General features: G+C 45.9%; 1 pseudogene; it reads right to left on the reverse strand.

Moving 5' to 3' along the window:
- Positions 1–10,231: 10,231 nt before the first annotated feature.
- Positions 10,232–13,412, reverse strand: LOC123621256 (annotated as a pseudogene).
- Positions 13,413–13,682: the final 270 nt, after the last annotated feature.

The raw sequence follows: 13,682 nt of genomic DNA on the forward strand, positions 1-13,682 counted from the left end.
CTTTGTGAGGTCAGGGAGCGCCAAGGCCGGGGCCTCTAACATAGCTTTTTTTAGGGCCCGGAAGGCGTCTTCCATTTGCATAGTCTATTCCCATTTCTGGCCCACTTTACAGCCTTCATATAAGGGCCGAGCTTTTTCTGCAAAACCTGGGATCCAGAGACAGCAGTACCCTACTGACCCCAGGAATTTTCGCACTTCTTGACATGAAGTTGGGGTGGGAATCCCTAACACAGTCTGTTTCATTGCCTCAGTCAGCCATCGCTGACCTCCTTTTATTTTATATCTTAGATAAGTGACTTTTTCTTGCAGATCTGGGCCTTTTTAGCACTGGCCCGATATCCCCGTTCATTTAGCACCCTAAGCAGGTCCTTAGTGCCTTTTAAGCAGGTCTGTGGGGTTGGGGCAGCTAGTAGCAGATCATCTACATACTGCAGCAAAGTCACTTTTGGGTGGTTGGCACGGTATTTACCCAAATCATCATGAAGGGCCTCATTGAACAAGGTGGGTGAGTTCTTAAACCCTTGAGGCAGCCTTGTCCAGGTCAGTTGCCCCTGAATTCCCCTTTCCTCATCTTGCCATTCAAAGGCAAATATTTCCTGGCTGCGCGGGGCTATTGCCAAACTGAAGAAAGCATCCTTTAAATCCAGGACAGTGTACCAGGTTTGTGTCGGGGGAAGGGTGCTTAGCAGGGTATAAGGGTTGGGAACCGTAGGGTGGATGTCTAGGACCCGCGCATTGACCTCCCTGAGGTCCTGCACAGGCCGATAATCTTTCCCACCCGGTTTCCTCACTGGCAACAACAGAGTGTTCCAAGCTGACTGGCACTTTCGGAGGATTCCAGCATCTAGAAGCCTTCGAATGTGGGGCATTATGCCCATCTTGGCCTCCTGGGGCATAGGATATTGCCTGACTCGGGCTGGTTCAGCTCTTGGTTTCAGTTCAATATAGAGAGGCGGCCGATGCTTTGCCCATCTTGCTCCCCCTGTCTCAGCCCAGGCTTCAGGAAACTCATGAAGCCAGTAGCTCATTTCCCCTTCCTGATTGATCTTCATGGGCTGATACAGTCGGTACTCGTCTGCCTGAGCCAAGGTCAAGATTTGAGTAACCCGGGGGCTACTGATAAGATTGCCTTTATTATCAGTTATTATTATTCCTTCTTCTTCAAAATAGATACGGGCCTTTAATTTTGTGAGTATGTCCCTTCCTAATAATGGGGTGGGGCATTCTGGAATGACCATAAAAGCATGACTCACTTGCCCCGAGCTCAAATCTAACTTTCGTTGAGTGGTCCATTGGTAGGGCTTAATTCCAGTCGCCCCCTGTACCCAGCTAGTCTTATTGGATAGTTTTCCAGTAGTTTTGGTAATCACCGAGTATTCTGCCCCTGTGTCCACCAGGAAGCTAACTGGGTTCCCCTCCACTTGCAAAGTTACCCTGGGCTCGGGGAGGGGCACCGAACCCCGTCTTCCCTATTCACTATCTTCTCCTTGCCCTGCTAGTAAGACTCTCTTAGGCGATGCTCTGCTCCCTGGGCCCCCCTTTTTCTTGGGACATTCTCTAGCCCAATGTCCATGCTCCTTGCAGTGGGCGCACTGATCCTTGCCTAGTCTTTCCCTCCAGGGTCGTTCTTTGCCATCTGCCCCTGACTGTCCCCTTCCCATGGCTGCAAGTAGGATCTTAGCCATCTCCTTATTTGCCTTACGTGCCTCACCAGCCTGAAACTTCCTATCTTCCTGTCTCATTCTTTCTAACTTTTCTTCCAGCGTCTCCCTATGGTTATAGACTTTTTTCGCCACTTCCAGCAGGTCTTTTAAAGTTTTTTTACTCAGCCTTTTTATTTTTTGCACTTTACGTCTAATGTCCGGGGCTGCCTGGTTAACAAAAGCCATCATTATTGCTGCCTTGCTTTTTTTTGCAGTGGGATCTATGGGAGTGTACTGTCTGAAAGCCTCCATAATCCTTTCTAGATAAGCCGCTGGACTCTCCTCGGGCCCCTGCCGAACATCCCCTACCTTAGCCAAATTGGTCGGCTTCCGTGCCGCCGCCCGGAGACCGGCCATCAGAGTCTGGCGGTAGACCCGGAGACGCTCCCTACCTTCAGCCTCATTGTAGTCCCAGGGCGGCCGTTTAAGGGGAAAGGTCTGGTCGATGACCCGAGGGTTGACAGTAGGCCTGCCGTCCTCTCCAGGAACTAACTTTCGAGCCTCCCCCTGGATTTGCTCCCTCTCCTCCGTGGTAAAGAGAACCTTAAGTAACTGTTGGCAGTCGTCCCATGTGGGCTGATGAGTGAAAAGGACAGAATCTAAAAGGTTAATTAGATCTCTCGGATTATTAGAGAAATTTGTATTTTGAGATTTTTAATTATAAAGATCACTGGTGGAGAAGGGCCAGTACTGATGTGCCTGCTCCCCATCCACTCCCGGGGGTCCTACGGCCCTCAAGGGAAGCGCCTTCACTGGTTCAAGATCTGGAGTTTGTCCAGTCCGTTGTCTAGTGCCGTATGTCGGCCCCCCCGTCGGAGGCCCCGTCTTCCCCTGGGCCGCAGGAGCCGCAGGAGCCGCCTGGGCCCTCTGGGCCACCCTGGGATCATAAGGTGGGGGTGTATGTCACTCTAGGTCTATTAAATTTGGATATAGATTAGAGTCTGGCAGCACAGGTGACCCTGTGGGCTGAGGATCCTGCACCCCACTCTTCTTTATCTCTTTGGCAACTAGGGCTTGTGTCTTTTTCCTTGATGCTGGCAGGAGGGCCCTTAGCCAAGGTGGCGGATCCTGGACCAAGTCTTGTCAGACTATAATATAGGGGGCTTGGTCCAGATGACCGTGATGACCAAAGACTATCTCTTTTATTTTTTTAATAAGCTCAGCATCAAATGTTCCTTCCTGTGGCCATCCTACCCCGAAGGCTGGCCACTCTGTCTCACACAAAGTGATAAATTTATTTTTTTTATATCTAAGGAAAGACTGTGTGCCCTTTCTTTAACATTTTTGAAATGATCAATGAGGATAGATAGAGGCGTTGTCTGAGTCTGACCCATGCTCACAAGGGTATCAGGGGAGGGAGTTTTTTTAGGTGTCCGCCTGGCTGTGTCCCTCGCGGGAACTTAGGCGCGTCTTGGCTAAGATGTACCCGTATAAAGCCCGGGCCCGGTCACTCCTTTTTAGGGGAGTGAATCACCGTTATGCCGTACGACGTCGCCACAGAAACGCAGGTTAGGACCCACTCAGATTCCGTAGCCGTAGCCGTGGAACCTCATACAGTCACACTTCATTCACTCAGTCAGACAGACAGACTTTACCTCTTAGAAGGGAGGGTCGATCCGGAGCCACGCTAGGACTCCCACTACGACCCAGTAGAAGAATGTAAATGCACACTTCTGTGGAGTACTCTAAGACTGGGGTGTTACAGTGTATAGACTGACACTAAATACCAGGGCTAGTGAACAGAGGAGGAAGAGTTGCACCCAGAACACTGCACCTTCTAAGACCAGGCGCGTCATAGAAGCGAAAAACACAGACGAGACGACAAAGTAACGACAACGGGGGAACAAACAAAGACAGAATGACAAACAGCGGCCCCGGACTTATCTCCGCTCGGGGGTGCCTCCCGCAACACACAATTTAGCCGGCTACCGTTTGGATTCCTCGTCAAACGGATCTACCTGGTTTCGCCTTTTTAAACACCGTTTCCATCAAGTGGCCCCGGACTTATCTCCCCTCTCGGGAGTGCCTCCCACTGACTGCCGAATGGCCCCGGACTTATCTCCCCTCTCGGGAGTGCCTCCCACTGACTGGAAACTAAAAAAAAGCAAAACCAACCGTGGGGGTGACGGACGTCTCCTGTCACTCCCGACCAGCGACCCACTAGCGCGTCCGCCTAAGTCTTCTGCCAGTCTCTTTCCAGGGCCCAATCACCTACACCGTACGGATTTCAAGAGTTCCAACTCCTCCTCGGATCCGGATTCTGTTCCGGGGGATTTGGGATCCCGGACGAGCCCCCAAAATGTTAGAGCCAGATTCCCTCGGCCCCGGGAACAGAATGACAGAGTCACTGAGGCTGTAAAAGGCAAAGGAGTTTATTGACTAGTTCGAACTAGGGTCCAAGCCCCGAGCACCAACGCAGTGGTCTCTTTCTATGGGCAGGGACCCCGCGCAGCGGGAGTATAGGTCTTTTATATATATATATTTTTTTTAGCTCTTTATCACAACCAAGCGTTAAGCAAGCAAGCCTTGTATACAAAAGCGGACTTTGGCTGTTAGCTATAAGTTAGGCAAGCAGGCCTTGTATACAAAAGTGGACTTTGGCTATTAGCTATAAATTAAGCAAGCAAGCCTTGTATACAAAAGCGGACTTTGGCTATTAGCTATAAATTAAGCAAACAAGCCTTGTATACAAAAGCGGACTTTGGCTATTAGCTATAAATTAAGCAAGCAGGCCTTGTATACAAAAGCGGACTTTGGCTATTAGCTATAAATTAAGCAAGCCATCACAGAATTAACTAAAATATTGTTTCAGTCCTGTTCTACACATGCAATTTCAGAGAATTCATGGACCTCCTGAAACCTATCCTCCGATCCCCATAGTCCTTTACATGTTCCTAAAGGCAAAATTTTACCTTAAAAAAAAATTACCAAGTAGCTTCCGCAATAACCTCTTCACCGCATTCCTCAGCTTTTGGAATGAAGCTATGTCAAAACGACATGCCTGGGTGAACCCCTGGAAATGGCGGGGGGGGGGGAACAGCTGGTCCTCACTAAAAGCCCGGCGAGAAGGGACAGGGACAGTTCTGGTGACAATCCGAGGAGGCTAGCCTCAGCAATGCAGGTCGCTATACAGTCATTAACCACTTGCTGAGCGACTGCGGCGTTGCACCTGTACTAGGCGGGTAAGGGTAAGCGCGGAGACTCGTGGGTGGCTGTCAGCGCCGCGAAGCAGGAGAGAAAGCTTCAGTATTTTAATCAGCCGGGTAATCATGCGGCGCCACTTGTCCCTGAAGTTCTGAGAGCTGGGATGGGTACGCACAGCAGGGAAGGCGGCTTGAGGCAGCGGGCAACGGGCCAGAGCCCCTTTTATGAGCCCTGGGATCTGAGCTCTTCCCCTTTCCAAGTCCCTGGGCGTCCTTCCCACGTCCCTTCTCCCAGCCCCCGGAATCGGCCGCGACTCCAATCTCCACTGCTGTACCATCTGACAAGAACTCTTATTTTTTTACTTGTTTATAACATGTTTTCAACTGGTGGGCCCAACTTTGTTGGCAAAAAGTCACGCTGAGGGAGGCGCCAACCCCGACGCGGGCGGAAGCGTGTCTGCGGCTGGGGCCTCTCTAGGAAGCCCGGAAGCCCCTCGTTTGCGCGTGACCCTGCGGCCCGGGGGGCGGGGCGCCGCGCGCTGATTAGTTGAGATCCAGCGGGCCTTTTCCCCAGTGACCAATGGCGTTGGGATGCTAAGGGCGGAGCCCCCCGCCACCCTGGGCGAGTTCACTGTCGCGTGCGAGGGTCCTGGGGCGCCCGCGGAGGCTCTTGCGACAGTGTGCGGCGCGGCGACGGCCGGGGGCTTGAGCCGTTTTCACCCCGCCTGATGGGATTTGTAGTTTGTGAGGACGTTTCCCATCTCAGGGTGGGATTCATTCAGCCGTTCCACGGATATTTATGGAGTCCTTGCCGCGGCCCACCTTCTTCTGGGCATCCAGCCAGGCCTATTAAGATAATTATTTAATAACTAATTATTACAATTTATTTGCAATGAGAAAGAATGGACAAGGTGCGAAAAGCAGTATTGGCTTCAGAGACAGAGCACTGTCCTCAAACTGTTGGAGGGACTAAGAAGATAGATGTATCGGTATCGGAGGGCAGCGGAGTTGATAATTTTGACGCCTGTTAATAAGCGAGAAGGTGGTTATTTGTTGGGAGTGGGCAGAGGTCTGGGACGGCTCCTGGGCAGATTATCCAGAGAACCATCAAGAAAGGAGCAGAATGCTTTTATGCCCTGGGTCAGCTGGTTATGTCGGGCATTCTCTAAGCTGGATTGTGGGTGGGGGTGAAGAGGGACTTAAGTCAGTGTAGGCCCTATAATCCACACATCATTCCATTGACTCTGAAGTAGGGGAAATCCCAGGAGTGTAGACAAGGGAAAGACCTGGGAGATCTTCATGTTCGCAGGTGGAGAAGGCCTCAGGTGGAGATGGGAGGTTCCTCTGCATAAGGGTTGACACTGGTGAGAAACCTTACTAATGTAGAGTGTAGGAAGACCTTAAGATGGAATTCTCACCTCGGAGTTCATTGGAAAATTCACACTGGAGAGGCACTTTGAATACCAATGTGAGAAAAACTCAGGTCAGAGCTCTTACAACCAACTTTAGCATCAGAGCATCCACAGTGCCCAGCGATCTGAGAATTAACTGACTGTAGGACACTCATTCTCACCTGAAACTGCTATGATCTTTCCTCTTCTTCATTGAGGTCAATAATTTTGTTTTGCTCCATGAAGATGGGCTAACTCTTGTAAAAGTGTTCAGCCCAGGGTTGCCACTCAAAAATTAATAAATGAATGAAATAAGAGGCAATAAAAGAGGAACTGGACATTTCAAATGTAATTAACTGAAGGTAGTAGCATCATGATGCTTTTTCTGTCCTTTATTTTTCTATGCAAATCCTTCATCCCCTAAAATGATGGTGATGGTATTAAAAGTCTATGTTGCCCACCTGATCTGTGTGACATGTGGGCAAGTAAAATATTGAACAGATGAATCAAAACCTTTCTTTAGTTGAGGGAACTGATCCACTATACCATTTACTCAAGAACAAGATAGCCACAGGTTGCTTTAAATACACCCCTTTTCCTTGCAACATTCAGCCTCCCCCCAAAAATCAGACCGTTTGCCTGTATCATCCTCAAAAATCTTAAATGCATAATGGCTTTGATGTCTTGATCCCATTTATGTTTTTCATACATTATTTCCATCTTCCTGGATATAGTTTTTTCTTGATGTGAGCTATCTTAAATGTAAGTAATTATTGGAGTTTGGCGGTCTTATTTTTGCAGCTTCCTCATCATCACAGGCTTATGTTTTCCTCACATGTATTAAAAGGCTCAGGATAATTTTGAAAATTAGTTTTAAAATGGCTTGTTATAAAAGGATTGGATTCTACTGCAAGACAAACCATATGCTGGAAGCCCAGTTGGCTGGAGCAGAGTCCTATCAGAGCTGGATATTCTGTCCTTTGAATACAGGCACAGCCGCTTTAAGTCCTTTTCTGGTTCCCTCTTTTTCTTACCCAGAAGTTTTGCTCAGAATATTTGCTTAGGTACCTCAGAAAAACTTGTCCTATTTTTCCTTTCATGTTATGTGAACTCATTTACAAGCTATAAATAAGATCAAATCAGGCAAAAAAAAATAGCAATAATGCAGGAAATCCAACTAAATCAAGGAAAAAGTAGTCATTTATTAAGACAGAGTACCAAATAACCAGTGTCACTAGCCTGTAAAGACCTTGGGCATGCCCAGAAATCCCCTCAGAATTCAACATGGATTGTATTTATCTTGGTTGTTCCCTGAGTTTGTTTCCTCATCCATAAAGGAGGGAAAATACCTACCCTTCAAGGGTGTGAGAATATAGTAATACATAATGAGGTATCTGAAAGTCCAGTGCCTAGTATATATTAGGAGCCTAATAAATGCAGTTTCTTTTTCTCCTTTATCCATTTTCCTTCTCCTCCGATTTACTCCAAGTTAAGGATGCTTTCTCACAAGCATTAGAATTCAAAAAGAGAATAAAAATTACTTCTTACCACTGCCTTGTACTAATTTTTATTTTCTGTTGTGTTTTATCTTAAATGCACATTATTTCATCTACCTTAAGGATGCTAAGTAGCCCTTTTGAGTTGACTTGGGAATCTCATTACCATTCATAATAGTTTTTTTTGTCAAGTCTAACCAGTAGACTTAATGAAATTTCTGAGTGTAACATGTTTAAAGTCTATTGTAGAAGGCTTCTTTTTTTTACAAAAGGGAACTCCATTGTGTAGTACTTACAGTCTGTAGGTTTCCTGAAAAGTCAACATTTCATGCTACTTCTTATAAAATTTTGCTCTTGTTTCTAAAATAAAATTCCACACCTGGGCCAATAATGTCACTTATGTATTTATTACTGGTTTTAAGCAATTTGATTGTGATAGTGCCTGGGTGTATTTTTCTTCATGTTTCTGCTGCTTGGTGTTTATTGAGCTTCTTGGATCTGTGGACTTATGGAAAACTTTCAGCCTTATGTTTTTTCTGCTTTCCTCCTTTTTACCCCCAGTACTTCAATTATTATACATGTATATTATGTTGATGATGCTGTCCCATGGCTCACTGGTGCTTTGTTAAAAACACTTAAAATATTTTTTTAAATATCTGTGTTTCATTTTGGATAGTTTCTATCCAGTACATTTTTTATTTCAGACATTGTATTTTTCATCTTTAGAACACAATTTGGGTCTTCTAAGTATCTTGTCTCTCCTTACATGTTCATGTTTTCCTTTACCTTCTTGACTACATGGAGTATAATAGCTGTTTTTTTTTTTTTTTTTTGAGACACAGTCTCACTCTGTTGCCCAGGCTAGAGTGCCGTGGCATCAGCCTAGCTCACAGCAACTTCAAACTCCTGGGCTCGAGCAATCCTCCTGCCTCAGCCTCCCGAGTAGCTGGGACTACAGGCATGCGCCACCATGCCTAGCTAATTTTTTCTATATATATATGTTTTTAGCTGTCCGTATAATTTCTTTTTTTCTATTTTTAGTAGAGACGGGGTCTTGCTCTTGCTCAGGCTGGTCTTGAACTCCTGAGCTCAAATGATCCGCTGGCCTCGGCCTCCCAGAGTGCTAGGAATACAGGCGTGAGCCACCGCGCCCAGCCAATAGCTGTTTTTAATGTCCTTGTCTACTGTAAATTCTATCATCTGTGCCATTTCTGGCTCTGTTTCTATTGATTTTTCTCATTAAGAGTCATATTTTCCTGTTTCTTTGCATGTCTTTAATTTTTGATTGGATACCAGAGACTGTAAATTTTAAGTTGTTGGGTGTTTTGCTTTTTCTTAATTCCTTTAAATATTTTTGAGCTTTGTGCTGGGATACAATTAAGTTACCTGGAAACAGTTTCTTTTGAGGTTTGCTTTTAAGAGCAGCCTTTAGTGATTTGGACCCATCACTGAAGCAATACCCGTCTGAATACTCCACCTGATGCCCTGTGTATTATTAATACAAGGTTTCTCCACTCCGGTTCTTTAGAACATAAACTATTCGCAGACCTGCTAGAGCTCCAAGAATTCTACTGACTCCTTTCCAGTGGTTCTTTGCCCAGCCTCAGGTAGTTTCCTCACACAAATGTGCTGATCAGTACTCAGCGGAAGAACTGAGGGAACTTCCTGCAGAGCTCTGGAGACTGCTCTCTGTTCAACTCTCCCCTCTCTGATGCTGTTCTACCTTAGCATTTCTGAATTCTCAAGTCTGTCTCCTCAACTCAGGGAGCCTGCTGGCTGTTTGGGTTCTCCCTCCCGGCACTGCAGCCTGGAATCTCCCTCCCAATAGTAATCTAGGCCAATGCTAGGATTTATCTAATTTGTTTTCCTTAGTTCAGAGATCATTGTCCTGCACTGGCTGTTACCGAATGCCTGAAAATCATTGTTTTATATATTTTGTCTGGCTTTTTAGTTATTTAAGGTGGGATGGTAAATCCAGTTCTTTTACTCCATCATCGTTGGAAGCAGAAGTCCTTTCTCTATTTATAGATTTGTTCACTTGATCTATAAGGTTTTTGTTAATGCCGATCTTGTAGGTAACAGGCCTCTTTCAAGGCTTTCAGTTTTGAAATAAAGACCCTCACTTCTCATTGTTCCATTATGCAATTAAGGTGACAATTTAATTTTATATTGGTCCCTGCACAGCAGAGGTAGTCAAGTCACCAGACCTACCACCCACCTGTCTGGGAAGCAGTGCTGACTAGAACAGTGAGTTTGGTTCTCCCTGCCCCAGAATTCAAGTTACAAATGCAAAAAGCCCCACTTATTCTTCCTCTTCCTCACAGCTTTGAGCAAAGCACACTATGTGCAGAGGCTCTGAAATCATACTTAACTTCAGATCTTGGCTCTGCCATTTACAAACCATGTGGCCTTGGGCAAATTATTTCATCTCTTTTGGTTTCTTTCTTCATTTGTAACATTGCAATATAAAGCCTACTTCTTTTTTTAAGAGTTCATAATACACCTTTATTTTGCAACTTATAAACAACTTTTGTCTTTGAAAAGTTAATTATAATTGGTGACTGCTTTTCTTAGATATAATACTTCTCTCATGTCCAAGACAGGGGAAGATTTTAGCCCTTGATCTAAAAAAACACACACACAAGGGGAAGGGGTATGACCTTCACTACAAATAATATTGCACTGTGATATTATTGCTATAAACTTCCAAGCTGGTTGTTCTTCCAGATGTTCTTTTGGTGGCTGTAGCAGCTGATAGTTTCATCATATTCAGAACAATTAATGCTTCTATTTTATTCATAGATTCTCTGAGGTTCCTGTAGAACCACACCAACTTGTCATAGCACTCTGTAGTTGTTTCATCAATTCTGCAGCTGGCTCCCAAGGGGTTGGTTGGTAGATCATGAAGTTGATTCCTGCCTCTAAGCATCTCTCTGCCAGCACTCATCTTACACTCTCACAAGCCACCAGAATTTTGGTACTATAAAGGTGCTTTTTAATAGCTCATTCATGCATGGATGCTGAAACCACAGCTGGCCATTTTGATGCTCAACAAGCGCTTCTATATGATGCTGAGTCCTCATAATTTGCAACCTGTGCCAGAACTGTGCCAGAAGATCACACTGTCCCTCAACCCCGCTCTTTCCTGGCTACAGGTAACAGTTCCAGATTCCGGGGGTTCTGGTTGGTGAACTCTGGGGCAACAGCTTCATTCTCCTGAAGGTCCACTTCAGGTTTCACTGTCGGCTTGGAACTGGTTGAGAGGGCTGTGAACCTACATTCAGGGTTCGTGCAAAACTGACAACTCCCAGAGCCGAGACCGAAGCGCCATTGCTGAGATGAGCTTGGGCAAAGCCTTGCTTCCTTTTCCTCATGGGTGCCTCAGTGGCTGCCAGTCGCAGCCATGTTAACTCTAAAACCTACTTCTTAATGTTATTAGTGTGAATGAAACACTGTCAGTAATTTTCAGGTGCCTGGAAGAAGAGGAGAAAACAAGGCTCCAAGGCAGACTGACTCCCTTAACTCTAAGTCCAACCCTCTGCCATAGGCCAAAGCCTCCCCCTTCTATGTGCTCCCTGGGGTGCAGCTCTCCTTCCTCACCCTACGGCTTATGGTCCACACCGTCTGTTGGGCAGCCACGGTGCCAGCTCTGGCTTTCCAGGCCCAGGCAGCTGCTCAGGGTCCCCTCGGGTGTGGAGAGGCAGGTGCCTGAGAAAGGCCTGCAGAATGGGGCTCCTGGACAGAGTCTAAGGCTCTTGGGAGGGAAACATGGAGCCATTTGCACTCTTTGGCTTGCAGCCTAAATAGAAATAGAGTCCAGAGGTAGGGTGGGCTGGTTTCTGCCTGGCAAAGTCTGATCTGCTCCCAAAAGTCCTATTGATCTTGCTGCCATTCGTACCTTTCAAATTTCTCTGCTCTTCTACATTCCCACGGCCACTCCCTCAGTTTAGGTAACCATATTACGGAGGGTTACTACAATAGCCTGCTAATAAGCATGTTTTCCATTTTCCACACTGTAGCTTAAGTGATCTTTCTGAGGTGCACAACTGAACATTTGATGGTGTCACTCCCCATTAAGGGCTCCCCACTGCTCTTAAGTCCAAAATCCTTTATATGGCCTACAAAGGCACACCATCAGCTAAACTTCATGTCATCTCTCCAGCCTCATCTAACGCTTCTTTCTTCCTCTCATTTTATATGACAGGTGCACTGAAAAATGTGCCCTCATCTTTCCTGGCTTTTGCCTGTGTTGTACCTTCTGCCTGGAAGCTCTCTCCCTTTCCTTTCCCTCCATGCCCTTTCTTCTTTGCTGACCCTCCGTATCAATAAGCACTGAGCTCAGACTGTACCTTCTTCTCTCAGGTGTGCCCTCACAGCAGCCTCTTGTCAGGACACAGACTCCAATATATGGCAATTCCCTGTTACCTCTTCCCCCATCTCCCTCCCCTCATTCAACAGTAAACTGCTTCAGGGAAAGTACTGTGTCTTTTTCATTATGATTTGTACCAGTGTCTGGTACATAACAGGCACTTGGAATTTGCTGAATGGACATAAAAATCTAGGAATACACTGATGCATGACAGACAAGAGAGCAGGTAGGGATTTGTGGCTTTCTTCATAAATTAGTGACTTAATTTTCACTCTCCTCCCAATTCACATCTCTTTGCTTATTTGATGCTGCCTAATTTTCATAGGTTGAGATCCCCGGGAAAGAGATTTTGAAATGGAGTGTGTGCAGGAAGTTTATTGGGGAATGCCCTTGGGAACACCTGTGAAAGAAAAGAGGCCACAGGATGGTTAAATGGTGATGCAGTTGCAACAGAAGCCTCCACCAACACCACAAGACCTTCAGAGATGATTCCCATTGAAGCAAGGTGGCCAGGCCTTTGAGCCCATCCCCTCTCTCAACCCACCCCCTCCCATGGGTTAGATGTGGGCTGTTCCTGGAAGGGAACCTAAGCTTGGCTGAGGCAGCTCCCTTTTAGCCTAAGGCACTTCTTGGGGAGCTACAGTTATCAGCAGGCAGCACTCCTGGAAACTGGGGGATCCTGGCAGTGCACCGCAGCATTCAGTACAATGATTAAGACTTAAGATGTCTCTTCCATATGAAGACAGGTGGAAGAGACCATCTGCCTTCATGTGAACAGGAATGTCAAGGACCAGGTACATAGGAGGTGCTTATTAAATACTTTTTTCCTTCTCTACTTAACCTATTCCCTGGGTGGATTTTAGATTCTAAAACATTCAGGCACACTTGAAACACTGCTACCTTTCAGCAATCTCATAATATAAGCTAACATTAAGTACAGACCTGTTCCTGTCATTGGGGTAGGTGTTACCGCATTTAGTCTCCATAACTACTTAAGGATGGATACTATTATTTTCCCCTTTTTACAGAGGAGAAAGCTGAGACTCCAGAGAGATTTAATGACTTATCCAATGTGCTACGGGCTGAAATGTGTTCATGCCACAAAATTCATGTTGAAGTCTTAACCCCCCAGTACCTCAGAATGTGACTTTATTTGGAGGTAGGGTCTTTAAAGAGATAATCAAGTTAAAATGAAGTTATAAGGATGGAATCTAATCTAATATGACCACTATCCTTATAAGAAGTGGAAATTAAGTCAGAGACATGCACAGAGGAAAGACCATGTGAAGAAACGGAGATGACCATATACAAGCCAAGGAGACAGGTCTCAGAAGAAACCAACCCCACTGACACCTTGATCTTGGAGTTCTAGCCTCCAGAATTATGAAAAAAATAAATGTCTGTTGTGTAAGCCAAGCAATCTGTGGTACTTTATTACAGCAACCCTAGCAAACTCATACACAAGGTCATTACAGCTAGTGAGTACTATATTTGAGGTTTGTACTGACTGTCTCAAGAATCCACATGCTACTGTTTTTTTTTTTTTTTTTGAGACAGAGTCTTGCTCTGTTGCCTGGACT

The sequence above is a fragment of the Lemur catta genome, chromosome 15 (genome assembly GCF_020740605.2).
Source record: "Lemur catta isolate mLemCat1 chromosome 15, mLemCat1.pri, whole genome shotgun sequence".
In the NCBI taxonomy this organism is placed as follows: domain Eukaryota; kingdom Metazoa; phylum Chordata; class Mammalia; order Primates; family Lemuridae; genus Lemur; species Lemur catta.